Here is a 21,436-nt window from a genome sequence, read left to right on the forward strand (position 1 = left end):
CAGTCAAATGGAGGCAAAACCGTCAACTGCTGCTCCTATGTTCAAAGCATATGGTGGGGCTATGGACAAGAAGTGTGTGGCTTTTTGTGAATTACAACATCTAAGGTTTCAGCTACATCCCACCTCCTAACCAGCACTTGCTTCTTTTCTCCTCTCACCTTCATCTGAAGACTGTGCACTATCTGAGGGCAAGGACAGCATCTGACTTCCCACCGACAGTCACTGCCAAGGGGAGGGACTCAATACAGATGTGTGGAATGGAATGAATGAACAGAGGAATGAAATTGAACTAATTAGGCACACGAAATTATTGTGCAAAATTTTAAGGTGGAAGACATTTCCGATGTTTACTTTCAACGTATGCAAAAAGAAGGTAAGTTTAAAACTGGATCCTACCAGTTACCTGCTCTCTCTTCTAGGATTCCGCTGCTAAATGTGCAGATAATTCCCATATTCATTGCTGACTCAGTGTCTCTTTCTGACCTTGTATTGATGACATGGCAGAAAGGGCTGGAGGAGGAAAAGCCATGTCTAAGCAGAACAGCTCTGTACAAGGAGGTCCCTCCTTAAGCACAGTTTGCCTAAACAGCTCTGAACCGGGATGGTGTCCTAAAAGGGCATTTCTGGGATTTGGGGTGAGAACTTACCACTGTGCCTGCTAGTGGGAGCCTTGAGCCTGTTACATGAAGAGGAGAATCATTTGGTGAGTGACTGGGGTTTATGTTTAAGCGTCCCTGTTTACTAACTGCATGAGCAGGAACAAATTTCCTAACTGAGTCTCATTTGCCTTCTTTCCTGAAATACAATAATGTTGACTTTACCTACATCACCTATTGTTGAATCAAACAAGAGAATCATATACTAATTTGCATATAAAAATAGTACACACACACTGGATTCAGACTATCCTGAGAAAAGACAATTCTCACTCAAATTGGAGAGAAATCTTTTTTAGTTGCTTGGAATTGTCCCACTTTGTTGCAACATTGATTGTGATTCCAAACACTTTTCTTTCTAAGTCAAACTTTCAGGGCCAATTAAACACCTTTGAGAACAATGTCCTTTGTCTTCGCTTTTTAAATTAGTTTCATTCTTGCAAATGGCCAGTCATTCCAGTACTAAATCAAAACGAGTTCATGTTGTAAAAGAATAAAAAAGAACTTTTTCCTTGCATTAGTTACTGATCAGCGGAATAATGGCCTACATTTGTTCACACAAAGACCTAATGGATAACTTTTTAAAAACAACATTGTGACCAAGAAGTACTGAGATTTAGAAACCATTAAATATTATAGAATAGAATAACCCAAAAGCACTTAATCATCCTGTAGCTTTGTAAAAAATCTATAGTTGGAATTCACTCTTCATATGCTTTTATTTCTATGCAATCCCTACAAGCTCCGGGCTCCGTGTTTTTTACTTTTAGTAAATGTTTATCCCTTATGTCTGTGTCATAGTCCACCATGGTTTGATTTGCCCCAAAGTCAAAATCCTCTCTTGATCATTGTGCACAGAATTAATCAAGACTGACAGGACTACGAATGGTGCTTATCACTTACACAAGAGAGAGGAGGAGGGCTGGGCTTGGCTGCAGGGTGTTTTCTGAAACTGGAATAAAAGGATCACCGCCAAAACATGGAAAGTTGTTCATAAGCTTTGCAGATGAGCTTTTCTTTTCTTTTTTCCTTTTTTTGATTTCAATAGGTTTTTGGGGAACAGGTGGTGTTTGGTTACATGAATAAGTTCTTTAGTGGTGATTTCTGAGATTTTTGTCTGTTAACTCTGCTGATATTTCTTTTGCTGTGCACGAGCTTTTTAGTTTAATTAAGCCCCATCTATTTCTCTTTGTTTTTGGTGCATTTGCTTTTGGGTTCTTGGTCATGAAGTCTTGCCTAAGCCAATGTCTAGAGGGGGTTTTTGATGTTATCTTCTAGAATCTTTATGGTTTCAGATCTTAGATTTAAGTCTTTGATCCATCTTGAGTTGATTTTTGTATAAGGTGAGAGATGGGGATCTAGTTTCATTCTTCTAACATGTGGCTAGCCAATTATCCCAGCACCACTTGTTGAATAGGGTATCCTTTCCCCACTTTGTGTTTTTATTTGCTTTGTCAAAGATCAGTTGACTGTATTTGGCTTTATTTCTGGGTTCTCTATTCTGTTCCACTGGTCTACGTGCCAATTTTTATACCAGTATCATGCTCTTTTGGTGACTGTGGCCTTACAGTATAGTTTGAGGTCAGGTAATGTGATGCCCCTAGATTTGTTCCTTTTGCTTAGTCTTGCTTTGGCTCTGTGGGCTCTTTTTCGGTCCCACATGAATTTTTGGATTTTTTTTCTAGTTCTATGAGAAATGATGGTGGTGTTTTGATGGGAATTGCGTTGAATTTGTAGATTGCTCTTGGCAGTATGGTCATTTTCGTAATACTGAATCCATGAGCATGGGATGTGTTTCCATTTGTGTGTCGTCCATGTTTTCTTTCAGCAGTGTTTTGTAATTTTCCTTGTAGAGGTCTTTCATGTCCTTGGCTAGGTATATTCCTATGTATTTTATTATTATTATTATTATTTGCAGCTATTGTGAAAGGAGTTGAATTCTTGATTTGATTCTCAGCTTGGTCGCTGTTGGTATATAGCAGAGCTACTGATTTGTGTGCATTAATTTTGTATCCTGAAACTTTGCTGAATACATTTCCCAGTTCTAGGAGCTTTCTGGATGAGTCTTTAGGTTTTTCTAGGTGTACAATCATATCAGCAGCAAACAGTGACAGTTTGACCTCCTCTTTACCAATTTGGATGCCCTTTATTTCTTTCTCTTGTCTGATTGCTCTGGCTAGGACTACCAGTACTAGGTGTTGAGTAGAAGTGGTGAAAGTGGGCATCCTTGTCTAGTTCCAGTTCTCAGGGTGAATGCTTTCAAATCTTCCCTGTTCAGTATCATATTGGTTGTGGGTTTGTCATAGATGGCTTTTATTACCTTAACATATGTCCCTTCCATGCCGATTTTGCTGAGGATTTTAATCATAAAGGGATGTTGGATTTTTGTCAAATGCTTTTTTTGCATCTATTGAGATGATCATGTGATTTTTGTTTTTAATTTTGTTTGTGTGGTGTATCACATTTGTTGACTTGTATATGTTAAACCATCCCTGCATCCCTGGTTTGAAACCCACTTGATCATGGTAAATTATCTTTTTGATATGTTGTTGAACTTGGTTCACTAGCATTTTCTTTGAGGATTTTTGCACCTATGTTTATCAGGAATATTGGTCGGCAGTTTTCTTTTTTTGTTATATCCTTCCCTGGTTTTGGTATTAGGGTGATTCTGGCTTCATAGAATGATTTAGGGAGGATTTCCTCTTTCTCTATCTTTTGGAATAGTGTCAATAGGATTGGTACTAATTCTTCTTTGAATGTCTGATAGAATTCAGCTGTGATTCGGTCTGGTTCTGAACTTTTTTTTGTTGACAATTGTTAAATTACCATTTCAATCTCACTGCTTGTTATTGTTATGTTCACAGATTCCATATCTTCCTCATTTAATCTAGGAGGGTTGTTTCTCCAGGAATTTTTCCATCTCCTCTAGGTTTTCTAATTTATGCATGTAAATGTGTTCATAGCAGCCTTGAATAATCTTTTGTATTTATGTGGTATGAGCTGTAATATCCCCCGTTTCATTTCCACTGGAGCTTATTTGGATCTTCTTTCTTCTTGGTTAATCTCTCTAATGGTCTATCAATTTTATTTATCTTTTCAAAGAATCAGCTTTCTGTTTAATTTACCTTTTGTATTTGTGTTGTTGTTGTTTGTTTCAATTTCATTTAGTTCTGCTCTGATCATCGTTATTTCTTTTCTTTTTTTTCTTTTCTTTTCTTTTCTTTTCTGCTGGGTTTGGGTTTGAATTGTCCTTGTTTCTCCAGTTCTGTGAGGTAAGAACTTAGATTGTCTAATTGTGCTCTTTTAGACTTTTTGATGTAGGCATCTAATGCTGTGAACTTTCCTCTTAGCACTGCTTTTGCTCTATGCCAGAGGTTTTGACAGGTTTTGTCACTATTATCATTCAGTTCAAAGAATTTTTTTTTTTTTTTTTTTTTTTTTTTTGAGACGGAGTCTCGCTCTGTCCCCCTGGCTGGAGTGTAGTGGAGCGATCTCCGCTCACTGTAAGCTCCGCCTTCCGGGATCATGCCATTCTCCTGCCTCAGCCTCTTGAGTAGCTGGGACTACAGGTACCCACCACCGCGCCCGGCTAATTTTTTTGTATTTTTAGTAGAGACGGGGTTTCACTGTGTTAGCCAGGATGGTCTTGATCTCCTGACCTTGTGATCCACCCGCCTCGGCCTCCCAAAGTGCTGGGATTACAGGCGTGAGCTACAGCGCCCGGCCCAGAGAATTTTTTAATTCCCATCTTGATTTCATTGTTGACCCAACAATCATTCAGGATCAGGTTATTTAATTTCCATATATTTGCATGGTTTTGAGGGTTCCCTTTGGAGTTGATTTCCAATTTTATTCCACTGTAGTCTGAGAGAGTACTTGATGAAATTTCAATTTTCTTAAATTTGCTGAGACTTGTTTTGTGACCTATGATATTATCTATCTTGGAGAATGTTCCATGTGCTGATGAATAGAATGTATACTCTGCAGTTGTTGGGTAGAATGTTCTGTAAATATACCTGTTAAATCAATTTGTTGTAGGGCATAGTTTAAGTCCATTGTTTCTCTATTGACTTTCTGTCTTGATGACCTGTCTAGTGCTGTCAGTGGAGTGTTAGAGTCCCCCACTATTATAGTGTTGCTATCTAGCTCATTTCTTATGGTAATAATTGTTTTATAAATTTGGGAGCTCCAGTGTTAGATGCATATATATTTAGAATTGTGATATTTTCTTGCTGGACTAGTTCTTTTATCATTATACAGTACTACTCTTTGTCTTTTTTTTTTCTTTTTTTTTTTTTTTGAGACGGAGTCTCGCTCTGTCGTCCAGGCTGGAGCGCAGTGGCCGGATCTCAGCTCACTGCAAGCTCCACCTCCCGGGTTTACGCCATTCTCCTGCCTCAGCCTCCCGAGTAACTGGGACTACAGGCGCCCGCCACCTCGCCCGGCTAGTTTTTTTTGTATATTTTAGTAGAGACGGGGTTTCACCGTGTTAGCCAGGATGGTCTCGATCTCCTGACCTCGTGATCCGCCCGTCTCGGCCTCCCAAAGTGCTGGGATTACAGGCTTGAGCCACCGCGCCCGGCCCTCTTTGTCTTTTTTAACTGATGTTGCTTTAAAGTTTGCTTTGTCTGATAGAAGAATAGCTATTCCTGCTCACTTTTAGTGTCCATTTGCAGGGAATATCATCTTCCTACCCTCCTCCCTTCACCTTAAGTTTATATGAGTCCTTATGCGTTAGGTGAATCTACAGGAGATAGCAGAAATTTGGTAGGTGAATTCTTATCCATTCTGCCACTCTGTATCTTTTAAGTGGAGCATTTTAGGCCATTTACATTCAATGTTGATATTGAAATGTGAGGTACTATTCTATTTATCATGCTTTTTGTTGCCTGAATACCTTGTTTTGTTTTGTTTTTTCATTGTGTTACTGTTATATAGGTCCTGTGAGAATTATGCTTTAAAGAGATGCTATTCTGATATATTTTGAGGATTTGTTTCAAGATATAGTGCTTCTTCTAGCAGTTCTTACAGTGCTGGCTTGGTAATGGCAAATTCTCTCAGTATTTGTTTGCCTGGAAAAGACTGTATCTTTCCTTCATTTAGAAGCTTAGTTTTGCTGGACACAAACCTCTTTTTTCTTTTTTTTTTTGAGCTGGAGTTTTGCTCTTGTCATCCAGGCTGGAGTGCAATATCGCAGTCTCGGCTCACTGCAACCTCTGCCTCCCAGATTCAAACAATTCTTTCACCTCAGCCTCCCAAGTAGCTGGGATTACAGGCGCCCACCACCATGTCCAGCTAATTTTTGTATTTTTAGTGGAGACGGGGTTTTACCATATTGACCAGGTCTCAAACTCCTAACCTCAGGTGATCCACCCGCCTCAGCCTCCCAAAGTGCTGGGATTACAGGCATGAGCCTCTACCAGGCCTAGCCACAAAATTCTTGACCGATAATTATTTTGATGAAGAAGGCTAAAGATAGGACCCCAATCCCTTCTATGGTTTCTGCTGACAAATCTGCTGTTAATCTGATAGGTTTTCCTTTATAGGTTACCTGATGATTTTCCCTCACAGCTCTTAAGATTCTTTCCTTCAATATCGTGTCATTAATTTAGATTCAATGCTATCCCCATCAAGCTACCACTGACTTTCTTCACAGAATTGGAAAAAAACTACTTGAAAGTTCATATGGAAACAAAAAAGAGCCCACATTGCCAAGACAATCCTAAGCAAAAAAAACAAAGCTAGAGGCATCACGCTACCTGACTTCAAACTATACTACAAGGCTACAGTAACCAAAACAGCATGGTACTGGTACCAAAACAGAGATATAGACCAATGGAACAGAACAGAGCCCTCAGAAATAACACCACACATGTGCAACCATCTGATCTTTGACAAAACTGACAAAAACAAGAAATGGGGAAAGGATTCCCTATTTAATAAATGGTGCTGGGAAAACTGGCTATCCATATGTAGAAAGCTGAAACTGGATCCCTTCCTTACACCTTATACAAAAATTAATTCAATATGGATTAAAGACTTAAATGTAAGACCTAACACCATAAAAACCCTAGAAGAAAACCTAGGCAATACCATTGAGGACATAGGCATGGGCAAAGACTTTATGACTAAAACATCAAAAGCAATGGCAACAAAAGCCAAAATAGACAAATGGGATCTAATTAAAGAGCTTCTGCACAGCAAAAGAAACTATCATCAGAGTGAACAGGCAACCTACAGAATGGGAGAAACTCTTTGCAATCTACCCATCTGACAAAGAGCTAATATCCAGAATCTATAAAGAACTTAAACAAATTTAAAAGAAAAAATCAAACAACCCCATCAAAAAGTGGGCAAAGGATATGAACAGAGCCTTCTCAAAAGAAGACATTTATGCAGCCAACAGATACATGAAAAAATGCTCATCATCACTGGTCATCAGAGAAATGCAAATCAAAACCACAATGACACCAGTTACAATGGCGATCATTAAAAAGTCAGGAAACAACAGATGCTGGAGAGGATGTGGAGAAATAGGGATGCTTTTACACTGGTGATGTGAATATATATTAGTTCAATCATTGTGGAAGACAGTGTGGCAATTCCTCAAGGAAACTAGAAATACCATTTGACCCAGTAATCCCATTACTGAGTATATACCCAAATGATTATAAATCATGCTACTATAAGGACATATGCATGCGTATATTTATTACAGCACTATTCACAATAGCAAAGACTTGGAATGAACCCAAATGTCCATCAATGATTGACTGGATAAAGAAATTGTGGCACATATACACCATGGAATACTATGCAGCCATGAAAAAGGATGAGTTCATGTCCTCTGCAGGGACATGGATGAAGCTGGAAACCATCATTCTAAGCAAACTATCACAAGGATAGAAAACCAAACACCACATATTCTCATTCATAGGTGGGAGTTGAACAATGAGAACACATGGACACAAGGCGGTGAACATCACACACTGGGGTCTGTCGGGGGGTTAGGGGCTGGGGGAGGGATAGTATTAGGAGAAATAACTAATGTAAATGACAAATTGATGGGTGCAGCCAACCACCATGACACAGATATACCTATGTAACAAACCTGCATGTTGTTCACATGTATCCTAGAACTTAAATAATAATAACAATAAAAAGATTATTTCCTTCATTTTTGACTTTAGATAACCTGAGGACTATGTGCCCAGGTGATGACATTTTTGTGATGAATTTCTCACATGTTTTTTGAGCTTCTTGGATTTGCATGTCTAGATTTCTAGCAAGGCTGGGAAGTTTTCCTCAATTATTCCCTCAAATATGTTTTCCAAACTTTTAGATTCCTCTTTCTCGGGAACACCAATTATTCTTAGTTTTGGACATTTAACATAGTCCTAAATTTCTTGGAGGTTTTGCTCATTTTTAAAATTCTTTTTTCTTTGTCTTTGATGGATTGGGTTAATTCAAAAACCTTGTCTTCAAGCTCTGAAGTTCTTTCTTCTGCTTGTTTGATTCTATGCTGAGAATTTCCAGTGCATTTTGCATTTCTCTAAATGTGTCCTTGATTTCCAGAAATTGTGACTCTTTTTTATTTATGTTCTCTATTTCACTGAAGAAGTTTCCTTTCATACCCTGTATCATGTTTTTGATTTTTTTTAAGCTGGACTTCACCTTTGTCTGGTGCCTCCTTGGTTAGCCTAGTAATTGACCTTCTGAATCCTTTTTCTGGCAATTAAGAGATTTTTTTCTTGGTTTGGATCCATTGCTGGTGAGCTGGTATGATCTTTTCGGTGTGTAAAGATCCTTGTTTTGTCATATTACCAGAATTGTTTTTCTGATTCCTTCTCATTTGGGTAGACTGTCGGAGGGAAGACCTGGGATTCACGGGCTGCTGTTCAGGTTCTTTTGTCCCACAGAGTGCTCCCTTGATGTGGTGTTCTTCCCCTTCCCCTAGGAATGGGGCTTCCTGAGAGTCAAACTGCAGTGATTTTTTTATTTTTTGCTGTTCTGAGTCTAGCCACCCTGCAGAGCTACGGGACTCCAGGCTGGTACTGGAGAGTGTCTGCAAAGAGTCCTGTGATGTGATCCATCTTCAGGTCTTGCAGCCATGGATACCAGCACCTGCTTCAGTGGAGGTAGCAGGGGAGTGAAGTGGACTCTGTAAGCGTCCTTGGTTATGTTTTTGTTTAGCGTGCTGGTTTTCTGTTTGTTGGCCTCCAGACAGGAGGTAACGCTTTTAAGAGCGCATCAGCCGCAGTCCTATAGGGAGGATGCAAACTTACCCTAGGGACACCTGGTTAAGTATTCAGGTTTCTCAGGTGGTAGGCAGGGGCTATAGAGCTCTCAAGAGATTATAACTTTTGTCTTCAGCTACCAGGGCAGGTAGAGGAGGACCACCAGTTGGGGGCTTGGATAGGCATGTCTGAGCTCAGCCTCTCCTTTGGCAGGGCTTGCTGTGGCTGCTGTGGGGGATGACAGTGTGGTTGCCAGTCCAGTGGAGTTATATTCGCAGGGGGATTATGGCTGCCTCTGCTGAGTCATACAGGTCATCAGGGAAGTGGGGAAAAGCCGGCAGTCATTGGCCTCACCCCACTGTCACACAGCCCACAGTCCTAAAGGCCGGTCTACCACTCCCACTGTGCCCCCACAACAGCACTGAGTCTGGCAACTGGTGAGCAGGGCTGAGAACTTGCCCCAGACCACGAGCCTCTCTGTCAAGAAAGCACGTCAATTCACAGTGTTCCCGCATGTCAGGGATCCTGCAGCAGTGATTCTGTCCCTTCAAAGGGTCTGTGGATTCTCTCAGCTTTTCTGGTATGTTCCTGTGGTAGTTCCTGGAGCAACTTTATGATGTGAGTCTCCATATACCACTCAGTCCATCGGAGTGGGAGTTATAAGCTAGTCCTTCCTCCTATTTGCCATCTTAATCTCTAGACTGGAGATTTTCAATGCCTGATACTGGCGTTACCTGTTCCAAGTAACCGGAGGTACACAACTCCCTGTTGTAAATGGGACATTATAACCAGATTGTTTCCAGAGACACAAAAACGGGTATTTGCCATCCCCTGGAGGGAGGCACAGGCATGTTAAATAATGAGCATTCTTTCTATATCAATAATAAATACCAAAGCAGCTCTGAGATTTGTACATTTTTAAAATGACAAGAAGAAAATAAGCTCTATAGTCTCTACACCCCTGGAACTCAAGTAAGAAAAGAGTTCCTGATTTTCTTTGTTCATACTAAACCATAGTGGAAATGCAATGATTTCAAAAGAACAAAAATGTCTGACAGTGAATGAGCTCATCAGGACAGGCTCTTTTTACTCAGGTCTTCAAAAAGTCTTTTTTTTTTTTTTTTTTTTTTTTTTTTTTTTTTTTTTTTTTTTTTTGAGACGGAGTCTCACTCTGTTGCCCAGGCTGGAGTGCAGTGGCGCCATCTCGGCTCACTGCAAGCTCTGCCTCCCGGGTTCAGGCCATTCTCCTGCCTCAGCCTCCCGAGTAGCTGGGACTACAGCCACCACGCCTGGCTAATTTGTTTTTTTTTTTTTTTTGTATTTTTTTAGTAGAGATGGGGTTTCACCTTGTTAGCCAGCATGGTCTCGATCTCCTGACCTTGTGATCCACCTGCCTCAGCCTCCCAAAGTGCTGGGATTACAGGTGTAAGCCACCGTGCCCGGCCAAGAAAGTTATTTTTAAAACTAGGGAAATAAATTTTGTTCGTATATCACTCTAGTTTCCTGACTGCATGTCTCAAAACATAATGTTACATGAAACTTTAAATCATACTAACTTTGTTGTTGCTGTTGTTGCTGTTGTTAACATATTTGGAAAAGAGAGGCCAAAGTAATAATAATCATGTCACCCAAATTAATAGCACAACATCTGGGTTGCAACTTTTACAGCTTCATCAGAACTGGAACCAGATGCACATTATCTTTGCTGACTCTGAACAATATTATTATACTTTCCCTGAACATAGCAATGGAGTCTGTTTGACGTGCAGGAATCTGCAGCATCATTACCTTGGGTGTAAAATGCTGTTTTCATGCCTTTGGCAAACATCAGTCACCTGGCCTTGACACTCTAATTTCATCTGTACAGCTTGCCTTGCCATTGTCAACAAATGGTAGTGATTACACTCACAAGGTTCCACTCTGGTTGAAAACAAAATAAGCCTCTGAACGAATAAGCATGTGCTCCTCCAGGTTCATCATGTAAAATCTAAAATCACTTTATACTGGGGATGCTGATGGAAAGAATTTGGGTGCTGGACAAACAGATGTGGGCTTAAACTCTGCTCCACCACCCTCATGCTGAGCAACTGGCAGCAGTTTTCTCAATTTCTTTGAGAGTCAATTTCCACATCTGTCAAGCAGGGCTAAAACTACCTAATTTGTCCAAAAGTGGGGAATTTAAAGGAGAAAGTGAGTTAAAAACCCAGTGTCTGGCACTAAGTAGGGACTACTGAATGTTACTCTTGCCCCCATCCCACCCTATTTTCCCCCGGAGTCGACTCTGTCCCATTCATGCACAGGGTTAGTACTAGACAATCTTTCTTAACAACAGTTTTGTCTAATGTTATTCATTCTAGTTTGGGCAGAAAATCGAAGGACCAGATAAACAAGTTATCTAGCTTATTTCCAACCATCTCTTCAGTGCCTAGAACTGTTCACAAAACGTTTAGGCACTCAGAAAACATTTGAAGAATGATGGAATGTAACTGCAAGCCCAGGTTCTGGGCATAAGTCATGGAAAGTTATAGGTTTTGTTTGACTCCCACCTCTCCCATTAATATCCGAATACATTCTGCAAGTTACCTAACTTCCATAGCTTCTCTTTTCTCATCTCAAAAAAAATGAGCTAACAGTCCCTACTTCTCAGAATTGTTATAAAGATTAAATGAAATAATGTAGAAAACATACTTAGCCTGTCATGAAGTAAGCACTCAGAAATGAGAACAATTACAATGTAGTTTCTCTTATAATAATTATGATTATCTGTTAAACAATTAACTCATAGGTAATAGGTTTACAGAAAGAGTAATGCTAGAGGTGGATAGAGGAATAGACTTTTCCAAAGAAGACTGTACACCCTGAAAGACCAGAGTGTGAAGATCCTGCTTGTGGTGGGCGACAGCCTGATGTGTTTGGTGCAAACACGTCAATCCCACTATCCCCTGGTGACAAGAATGAATGTTTCAACCTTTATTTATCACACTCACTGGGAAGACATGACTAGATCGGAACTTTTGAGAAATTAGAATTTTGGCTTCAATTGAGCTGTGAAAATTTGTTAAATCATTTCATTCTGTTGCCATTGAAGAATATGGTAGGGTAGTTTTCCTGATCCTCTTCAGCCTGTAGATGGCCTTGGAATCATTTAGCTGGATGCCCTGCCTTGAGATCACTGCAGTCAGGTAACTACCTGCTCTCAGCTGACAAAATCTCTCCATCTTCCAAAAATGACGGCAATAACAGCAAGTTTGGGGACTGATTTTTAATGAGTCTTTCCATTTTTATCTTGGGTGGCAAAAGAAAACACTCAGTATTCTCTATTCACACAACAATTCTAATACCAAACGTGTGGGTTTTCCACACCAGGCAGTTCTCCAGTTCTCTGTGAATGCCAACCGGATGATACTAAGTGCCTGGAATTAGCAGAGACCCCACAGATTAAAGGCTCAGTCCCACAAGACTGCCCCCAACTTCAGATGCCAATCATAAGTAGCAGTTCCCCAGACTACTCACACTTCCGGCCAACTTGGGTACAAACTGGGGGTTCCCAGAACCCCCTCCTCAGATTCAATAATTTGCTAGAACATTTCATAAAACTAAAAAGGAAATTTACTTACTTTACCAGTTTATTAAAGGATACAAATAAGATGCCAGAGAAAGAGGCACATAGGGCGAGGTCTGGAAGGGTCCCAAGCACAGGAGTATCTGTCCCTGTGAAGTTGGGGTGCATTACCTTCTGGCACATGGATATGTGCACCAACTCAGAAGCTCTCCACTTCATCATTCAGGGGTTTTTAAGGAGGCTTCATCACGTAGGCAAGATTATCAATCCAGTCTCCAGCCCCTCTCCCCTCCCTGGTAGATGGTGGATGGGCCTGAAAGTCCCAAGCTTCTAATGATGACTTAGCCTTTCTGGTGAAAGGCCCCATCCTGAAGCTATTCAGGGACTCTAAAGAGGTGCCTCACTAGAACAAAAGACACTCCTGTCATTCCAGAAATTCCAAGGGTTTTAGGACCTCTGTGTGAGGAACTGGGGGCAAATACCAAATATAAATTTCTTATGTCACAGGTAGAAATAGATAAGGGATGCTGCTTATTACATATGACCGGAGTCTCTAAAACAAAGGCAGATGACATGGCTGCCAAGAGTTTCCCCAACAATCCCACCCTGCATGGAGGACAGCAGAGCATCTCTCATTTTCCCCAGAAGCTACTTTAGCAATGTGGGTGTGCAGTGGCCTTGGCAGAATCTTGCAACTTATTAGAGATGGAGCTGAAGAAAGGGAAAAAGGCCAGGCAAGGTGACTCATTCCTGTAATCTGAGCACTTTGGGAGGCTAAGGCAGAAAGATCACTTGACTCAAAAGTTCAAGACCAGTCTGGTCAACATAGTGAGACCTTGTCTCTACAAAACAAAAATTAGCCAGGCATAGTGATGCATGCCTGTAGTTCCAGCTACTCCAGAGGCTGAGGCAGAGAATTGCTTGAGCACAAAAATTTGAGGCAGCAGCGAGCCATGACCCTACCACTACATTTCAGCTTGGGTGACAGAACGAGACTGTGTCTCAGAAGGAAAAAAAAAAAGTGAACGAGACTAGTAGGACTCCACATTGTTTTATTTGGGTAACTAAGAATACTGGCACTTCTAACAGACACAGGAGGACAGCACCTTCCTCCTTACCCCATACTCAGCCCATCACCAGATCCTACTGGTGTTAGTTACTAAGCGAGCTGTTCAATCTGGCCCTGATCTCCTGCTTCCCCACTCGTCCCACCACATCTATTCTCCAAATAGTGGTCAGAGTGTCTTTATTTTGAAACATCACTCTCCATTGTCTTAAAAGCCTTCCATGACTTCCTCACTTACTCTGCTGACACGGTCACAATTTTGCACTATTTACAAGGTGACAGGGTTTATGCTCCAGCAGCACCTCTCACCACCTTCCCTCTTGCCCTTTCCATGTGACACACTTTCAGAACCTTGCCTCCCTCAAGCTCCTCCCATCCCAGACGTGCATCCTTGCAGTTCCTGTGCCTGAAGTGCTCGCCTCCCCTCTGTGCCTACCCTTCTGATTTCAACCCAATCATCACTTCCTGGAGGTCCTCCCTGCTTAGGTCAGACCTCTGCAATAAACTCTAGGAGTCAGAAGTGTCATCCTTTGCCACCTGGTAGTGGCTGTGAGTTTACAATCATTTGTCTGCTTGTCTCCCATCACATCCCCCACGTAGCCAGTAAGATCCAGGAGCACCTCCCACTAATCTGTTTCTGCTCCACTGTAGTTATCTCTAAAGCCTGGCCTACAGCCTGCACATAGTACGGATTTCATAATTAGCTCCTGATTGTGGAATGACTGAAGGAGAAACAGCATTTTTTAATTCATAAAAGAAACCTACCCCATTATCTTTCATAGTATCTGAAACCATCAGTTTTGTTCCTTTGAGGATTTTCAAGTTTTCTGGAGAGATCAATAAACTGAAAATACCCCTGGGAAAGGTTAGAAAACTTTTCTCCGCTTGGACTTGAATGTTCCAGGTGAAGAATGTACCGCCTGTTCCCTGGTCCGCGCACAGCCTCTGTTCTTTCTATCACTCCATCTCCTATAGCTGCATCTACAGGATGAATTACCACTACAACCGGGAACCGGGAAGATGCATGATTCACTGAACTAACATGGTGGGGGATCATGAAGTTCCCTTACAAGGCTTCCTTGCACCCCAGAAAAGAGCTCATCAGTGTCATCAGATACCTGAAATCTGGAGGACAAAACTCTCTGTGCAGCCACATTAGCCAGCATCATCCTTTCCGGCCCTGATTCCCTTCCGGTTTTGACTCGAGAACCCAAATTCTTCCTCCGATTCTAGCTCCTCCTCAGAGCCTCTTCCTGTGAACAGCTCTTTCTGGGCTTTCCACATCCAGATAAGTAATTCTGTTGGGAAACCTGCCACAAGTTCGGACACCACCTGGATTGTCACCCAGATAGACGTATCTCTCAGTTTCCTGAAGTCATTCATTTCCTTTGAGTAATCACCACAGAATTATGAGAAGTGTCAAAGTAACCCAGTCTCCTGGCCATGGGTAAGCAAATTGGCTGAGTTTACCATTGCTGCATCATCTATTTCCATCTCCATGGGGCATAATATGATAGCAAGGAAAAAACTGCCCTTTGAATGCCTTTTCCACAACAGTGCTTAATTGATCATCCTGTGTGTGGGCATTGGCATAGCACCTGGGGTTATTAAGCTGAGAGATTGATTTTAGAATTGAGTCAATTATATTAGGGCTGAAAGGCATCTACTTCTTTTGATAATATCCAGAAGAAGCAACTGATGATTACCCAGAAATCCAACCCATTGCATTGGGCATATATCTAAAAATAATGCATGTTTGCATATTACAAATATTAACCATTGCAGATAATTATTTAACAAATTCAAAAGTAGTAATTTGCTGGAATGCATCAGGCAGTAAGCAAACCTTGAGGACAATTTCTAATTAGTAATTCATTTTGTGACTTTTTTGTTCTCCCCCTTTGATATATAGTTCCCCAGAATAAGGTATGAAAATTTTCAGTCGCGATCATTTGATTCTCATTTCTGACTCCTCTTCAATATTCTCTCAGCATGGACGAGAGGACACTCCACTGCACCCCTTTCTTCACTACCCACACTCATACTGAGGACCATCTCAAATCTCTGTTTGACACCAAACACAGCCTGACAGCTTGGATTTCATTATCATTCACAAAGGAATTTTTCTCTATTTTAAAAAAATCTTTGAAATCTCCGCATTGCATTTGGCCAACTCTGCTTCCTGGACCAAACCCTGTGGAAAATCATACTTTGAGGTACCCATCCACTAATTTGTTCACCCCATGTCCTCTTTGAGCATGTAAAGAATAAAATAAATTTGAAAGTGGAAAGGATTTTTCCAGAAGGGCAATACCCAGCCAAGAGACACTGAAGCATGGCTTCCAGATGCAGGTGCCTGCCAGGGACAGTCCCAACTCACTCCCAGGGAGCCCTGTGGGGAGTAGAGAAAGCACAGGGTCTGGGATCAAAAGACACAGTTTCTAGTCTCAGTGCTGCCACTTGCTCCTGAATTTTAGGGCTATCTCGGGACCTGGTTTGGTAATGAGTGAGGTGCCATTTTAGCTAGCGTGGCTGCTCTCAGCATGGTGTCAGGAACATCATGGTGATCAATAATTATCTTTTGCATGAGGAGATGAATGGATGATGTGAGTGTTTTGTAAATATCATGATGACTGGCTCTCTCTAGTATAGGCTGAGGAAATAACCTCCGTCTGCTGGAGCCCTCTGACCTCCAGAAAGCATAAACAGAATGCACAGAAAATCACCCAAATTTTCTGTACTACAGATACAATCCAGAATTGTAACCCATGATAGTGTGAAAACTAAGAATGAGATCTGTATACATTCATATCTAACCTAAATTCTGTTCTTAACCCAACACTTCAGCAAAAGTGAAATGTACACCAAGTAAAATGGAAGCACAACTGGCTCCTTAGAGCAGGGCCAAGTTCTCAGACAAAGCAAGCGGAGGCAGAGGCATTCCTGGTCAGCGAGCTGCCCATGCCCTCCTGAGCAGCAACCCTCAGCTCACCGACAGTCTCAGCCTGTGCCTTCTTCCACTCCAATTCAATAACCCAGTGCAGTTTGACAGTTTGCTTAGTGAGCAGCCATGAGGAGTGCAGATCATTGCAGATGTCCTGCAGGGAAGCAGGGAAACTGGCACAACGTATTAACGATTTAATAGTTTTAAATAAATATTAAGGTAACAGTTTTAATATCTTTTTTTCAGGAAATTCTCTCTAATGTGGAATGCAAGTCCACTGGTTTGAAATTAGCTCATTTGATTTCCGTCACTGCTCCAAACCCTTATCTTTCTGCCATTCTGGAGAAACGTTTGCTATGCAATAAACAGTTTGAACAAGATGCTGAAGGCGTTTAACCTTGATAAGAGAATAAACTCTTTGAAATAAATTTAGTAGACTTGCAGACACACCAATATTGAGCATGTTTGTCAGCCCCCACACAACATCCTTCCTTATGCCTCTGTGCTATGGTGGAATTTTCCAGACATTTTGTGTTCTGTTCACATCTGTGACCTGAAAGTACAGATATTTTCAGATTCCTGAAAGTATCTGTATCAACATGAACTGAAATGCATGCAGTCTATATTTTGTCTAAACTATCAAAGCCATAACACCTGTCATTAATGTTCAGGAAATATTTGGAAAATTTTTTTTCTTCAAAGCATTATCTTTTTAAAGTTCATTGATGTGGGTGTTGGCTTATTAATCAAGGTAAGCACTGCACATAGACAGGAGCCCTTTCATGACCTTCTCCCTGAAAGGAGAGCATTCTCCATTATTCTGAATAAACTAAAAACAAAATACCAGTTAACATAAGTAGTCTGTTTCCCTGCCATAGTACCTTTGCACACGCTATTTGCTGTGCCTAGAGTACCCATCCTAAACCAACTCCAACTCAACTCCCACGTTCTTCCAGAAGCATTCCCTGGCTCTTGCCCCTCTTTCCACCAAGGCAAACTGTGTCTTCTCTGCACCATTAATACCACGCACACTCTGATTATGGAACTCATCATCTCTAAATGTGATTGTATACAAATTTACTTCTCCACTTGACTGTTTCTTTAAAAAAACATAAGTTTAAAAAACGTAGTATCTTAAACCTCTTTTAACACTGAATACATGAATAACCCTGGATTGTTATCCATTAAAGCAGGGCTAGAAAAATACCTGTCTTTGCATTTCTTATGTTATGTATTTATATTACTATGTATTCTTAAAAAATTTTACACCTGAAATATCTATCCCATAACTGAGATTTCTCATTAAGCCTGATGGCCACTTCCAATAGGTATGAATGAGTGAGGTTTCACTATAGAACCTTTGACTTGCCCTGTGTATAGAACATGTGCCCACATAGTAAGAGTGCTGGCTAATTAGTGAACATTGTGATATCAGGGCAGGCAGTCAGGATGTAGGATTCTTGGACAGCTGACTTACACCAGAATTAACACTTTGTTCTGGTTTCCCACAGCCTGAAATTCAGCTCATTGTCAGTATGGACAAGTATTTTTTCCCTCCTTGTTAACATAAACCCTCATAACACACTCAGAGTACAACATAGAAACACCTCTTTCCCCCTCCAAGTTGTCAGATGTTCTTAGACAAGTCTGTTAATGACTCAGACGGGTCATTTGGAAATTTAAAAGCCCTTAATGAACATGCTTCCTGCTCCCCACTCTCATCCTCCTTCCTAGTCTCACAAGATGTCGTTATTTTTAACTCCGCACTGCTACAGCTGCACTTCAGAGAAAGCCAAGCTGAGATAGAGGCACAGCCCTGTTCACAGGATAGGAAGCATGGCCATGAAAAAGGAGGAGCATCAGAAAGAAGGGGAGACATTGGAAGAGAAGTTAGAAACACTTCTCAGAGAACACAACTGTTACAAAGATCAAGTAGGAGCAGTAGCAACCCTCAGGAATGGGAAAGCATGATGATCCACCCTTTCCCAAACTAGGGTGCAGGAAGTTCCCAAACTTTGGTCCCAGTCATGACCAAAGAATTAGACAAGGATATAGCACAAGCCTTAGGAAACTGGTAGTTTTGCCAATTGGTGCTAGAAAAAAATATATATATCACGTATTCTGATGTGAACAAACCTCTAAACCAAAGTTTCTTACTTTGATACACAACTCTTAGTCCGTATTATTTCAGAAGTTTTACACTAAAGGAGCAAATCCCAAGGCCAAAAGAGGCTGAATTGTTTGGGGATTTCTTTTTCTCTTTGTGGTTCTTCTTAGTACCAGTTTTAACCTCATTTCACCCAAATAAAGGTACTTGATTTCCTCTCATTCTCTTTATATTAAACAGAAATAGTTCTGGTTGTCAAAATTTCCTAAAGTCAGCCTGAATTATCCTGTGATTGGCACCCCTGAGGTTGTGCAATGGGAAGACCTGCTTGACGACAACCAAGAAAGCCCTCTAAGCATTTCTCCTCCCTGATTTGTCTTTTTAGTCATTTTTCTATGGGCACAGCTAACATGGGTTCTATTCTTCTGCCAATCTTAAAAGATAATATTTCATGGAGCAGCATAAAAGTGCATTAGATTTGTATTGTTCCTGTTTAATTTTTTAATTTCTGAAATATATATGTATCACTTGGGTTCCCACCAGAAAACAGATGGCACACTCAAATTAGGCAGTTCAAATGAGTTTATTTGCAAAGGTGTAGAAGAATTGTAAGGGTTGCTGCAGTAACCTAGGGTGAGTTGCAAAAGAGAGGAGGGAATAGCTGCCAGAACCAGGGTAGAGAGAGTCATAAAGAGTACGCTGCCTAGAGCCCATTATCAAGGACTAACTACGTCTGGTCAAGAGACATAGTCAGCCTTAGATGATCCCCTGCAAGGAGAGTATAAATACCCAATGGGGCCATAAATACCCCAACCACATTTTCTTCTTCTCCCACCCACTACTCCTACCCACTACTCCCACCCTGCCACCTGCTGGGGCTTCCCATTGGCCAAACCAAATGATAAGGCCTCCTACCGATGTAGGCCATGCAGGTCTGCCTTCTGGGTTGCAGAGCAGGGTAGAGAAGCAGAGAGAGTGCATCTGGAGAAAGAAGATAATTGGCACAAAATAGAGTATTATCTTAAAACTAAAAATTAACACTTTATTTTAACAGCTGCAAATTTACAGTCCCTCAATTTCTAGTGCCTTCCAGGGACAGACAATGTCAGGTCCTGCAAATTCTCTGATATGTTCCTTGTTGAAAATAAATGAGAACCAGAAATTCCTGATTTTTTTCTTGTGTAAGTCCTTTGTTTTCACTGAAACATCTTTTCCATATTTTTTCCAAGAAATAAAATACAAAAGAATTGAAATCTAAAAATAGCAGAGCAAAGTTTTGCTACTTACATAGCCAAGCAGAAAATACTGAGGAAAAACTACAAGTCTCCTTCTTTCCCACCTTTTCATAAACACTTACTGAACAATTACGACGTCCCCAGGTGGCTGCAATATGTTGAGATGCAAAGAAAAATGTAAATAAACAAACTTTACCTATGCTGGGTTATCAAAAAATGGTGGTTAGTCAGTTTCAGTTAGTTAGCTTTTATTTGTTTTTGGCTTATGAAGAGTAGTTTAGAAGGCAGAACTAGCTTTAGCCTTGCCCTGATTTGGGGGTTCACTGATGTTTCTCAGCTCCTTCTCTCAACTCTTCCTCCTTAAAGTGCTTGTTTGTAGCCTTAGGAAGGCTCTCCTTGTTGCAGGGGGATGGTGATAGCAATCTAAGTGGTGTGATACCATCACACCACCAAACCCAGAAGAGAAGTGGTATCTGTGTGTCACAACCACAGTACAGTTATGGGTTCATGCCGATTGAACTGGTTCAGATCACCCTTGAGTCCGTTACTGGAGCCAAGAAAGTGAAATGCTCTTAAGTCAGTGAGAGCCATCATTTGGGTTGAGTGTGAGGTCAAGCCAATCCCCATATCCTGACAATGGAGGAGAGACAGATCCCCAGGGATCTGAGAGCTGTTGGTCAAAGAAAGAGAGAATGAATGCTAGGGAACCAACCATCATCAAATAAAGATACGTGCAAATGCTCCAGAGACCAAAAATTTGGGAGTACCAACTCCCCAAACAGGCTTAGTGATGTTTTACCTGATTTTTGAAGGGAGAATAGGATAGGACAGTGCACAGTAAAGTAGTAAAGGGGCAAAGGTGATCCTGGCAAACAAAACAGCATGTACAAGTGCACAGAGGCACAAAAGAGCATGACGTCTTCTAGGAACAACAGGACGTTCCATGTGTCTGGATTGAAGGGCGTGGGCAAAGTCTCAGATTGCAAAGATGATTGAGACCACTTTTTGCAATGGTAAAGATTTCAGGTCTTATCCTTAAATGCATTAAAGCATCTAGTCAGGGTATTGACAAGGCCAGATCCATATTTTAGAAAGTCAATGTAGGATAGACAATGGGGCTGAGAGGAGGGCAGAGTCTAAAAGCACCTGTTCAGAGGCCACTGAATTTGGGGGCAAGAGATTATGCCTAAGTGCAGAGGAAGGAGTGGGTAGTTTGGGGAGAGAACTAGGTGTGAGAAACAATTGGACTTGATGATTGATTGGACCTGACAACCAATGTACAGGGGGAGAAAAGAAAATGAAAGTAACTCTGAATTTACCTGGGTACTAACAAGGATGTTCTGTCTCGTGCCAGGTGTTCCTACTCTTCATCTCATATTTTTTGTACAAATTCATTTTTATATTTATTAACACCATCAAATTCTATTACCTCTGAAGCTTCCACTGGCTTAATTCACACATGCAAAGCAAAGTGGAATAGTGAAATAATTTGGGGTGAAATTCAAACCACAAAATATTTTGGCTTAAATTAAAACACAGTAACCAAAAATTCATACCAAGGTGGATTTTTAAATGCTTTTTCATTATCTGAATAACTGACTTATGGACACAGATATAGAACAAATATAG

At 40.9% G+C, this 21,436-nt stretch overlaps 1 protein-coding gene and 1 long non-coding RNA gene across 4 annotated transcripts in view; one reads left to right on the top strand and one right to left on the bottom strand.

The window, feature by feature from the left end:
* The window catches only part of KCNAB1 (potassium voltage-gated channel subfamily A member regulatory beta subunit 1), a 414,948-nt gene that overhangs the window by 305,569 nt on the left and 87,943 nt on the right, over positions 1 to 21,436 (bottom strand). The window lies entirely within an intron of this gene.
* On the top strand, positions 509 to 10,866 carry LOC112618190. Its single transcript, XR_003118037.1, has 3 exons — positions 509 to 703; positions 9,414 to 9,473; positions 10,761 to 10,866. It is a non-coding gene; the product is annotated as an uncharacterized LOC112618190 (long non-coding RNA).

This window comes from Theropithecus gelada, chromosome 2 (genome assembly GCF_003255815.1).
Source record: "Theropithecus gelada isolate Dixy chromosome 2, Tgel_1.0, whole genome shotgun sequence".
Taxonomy (NCBI): Eukaryota; Metazoa; Chordata; class Mammalia; order Primates; family Cercopithecidae; genus Theropithecus; species Theropithecus gelada.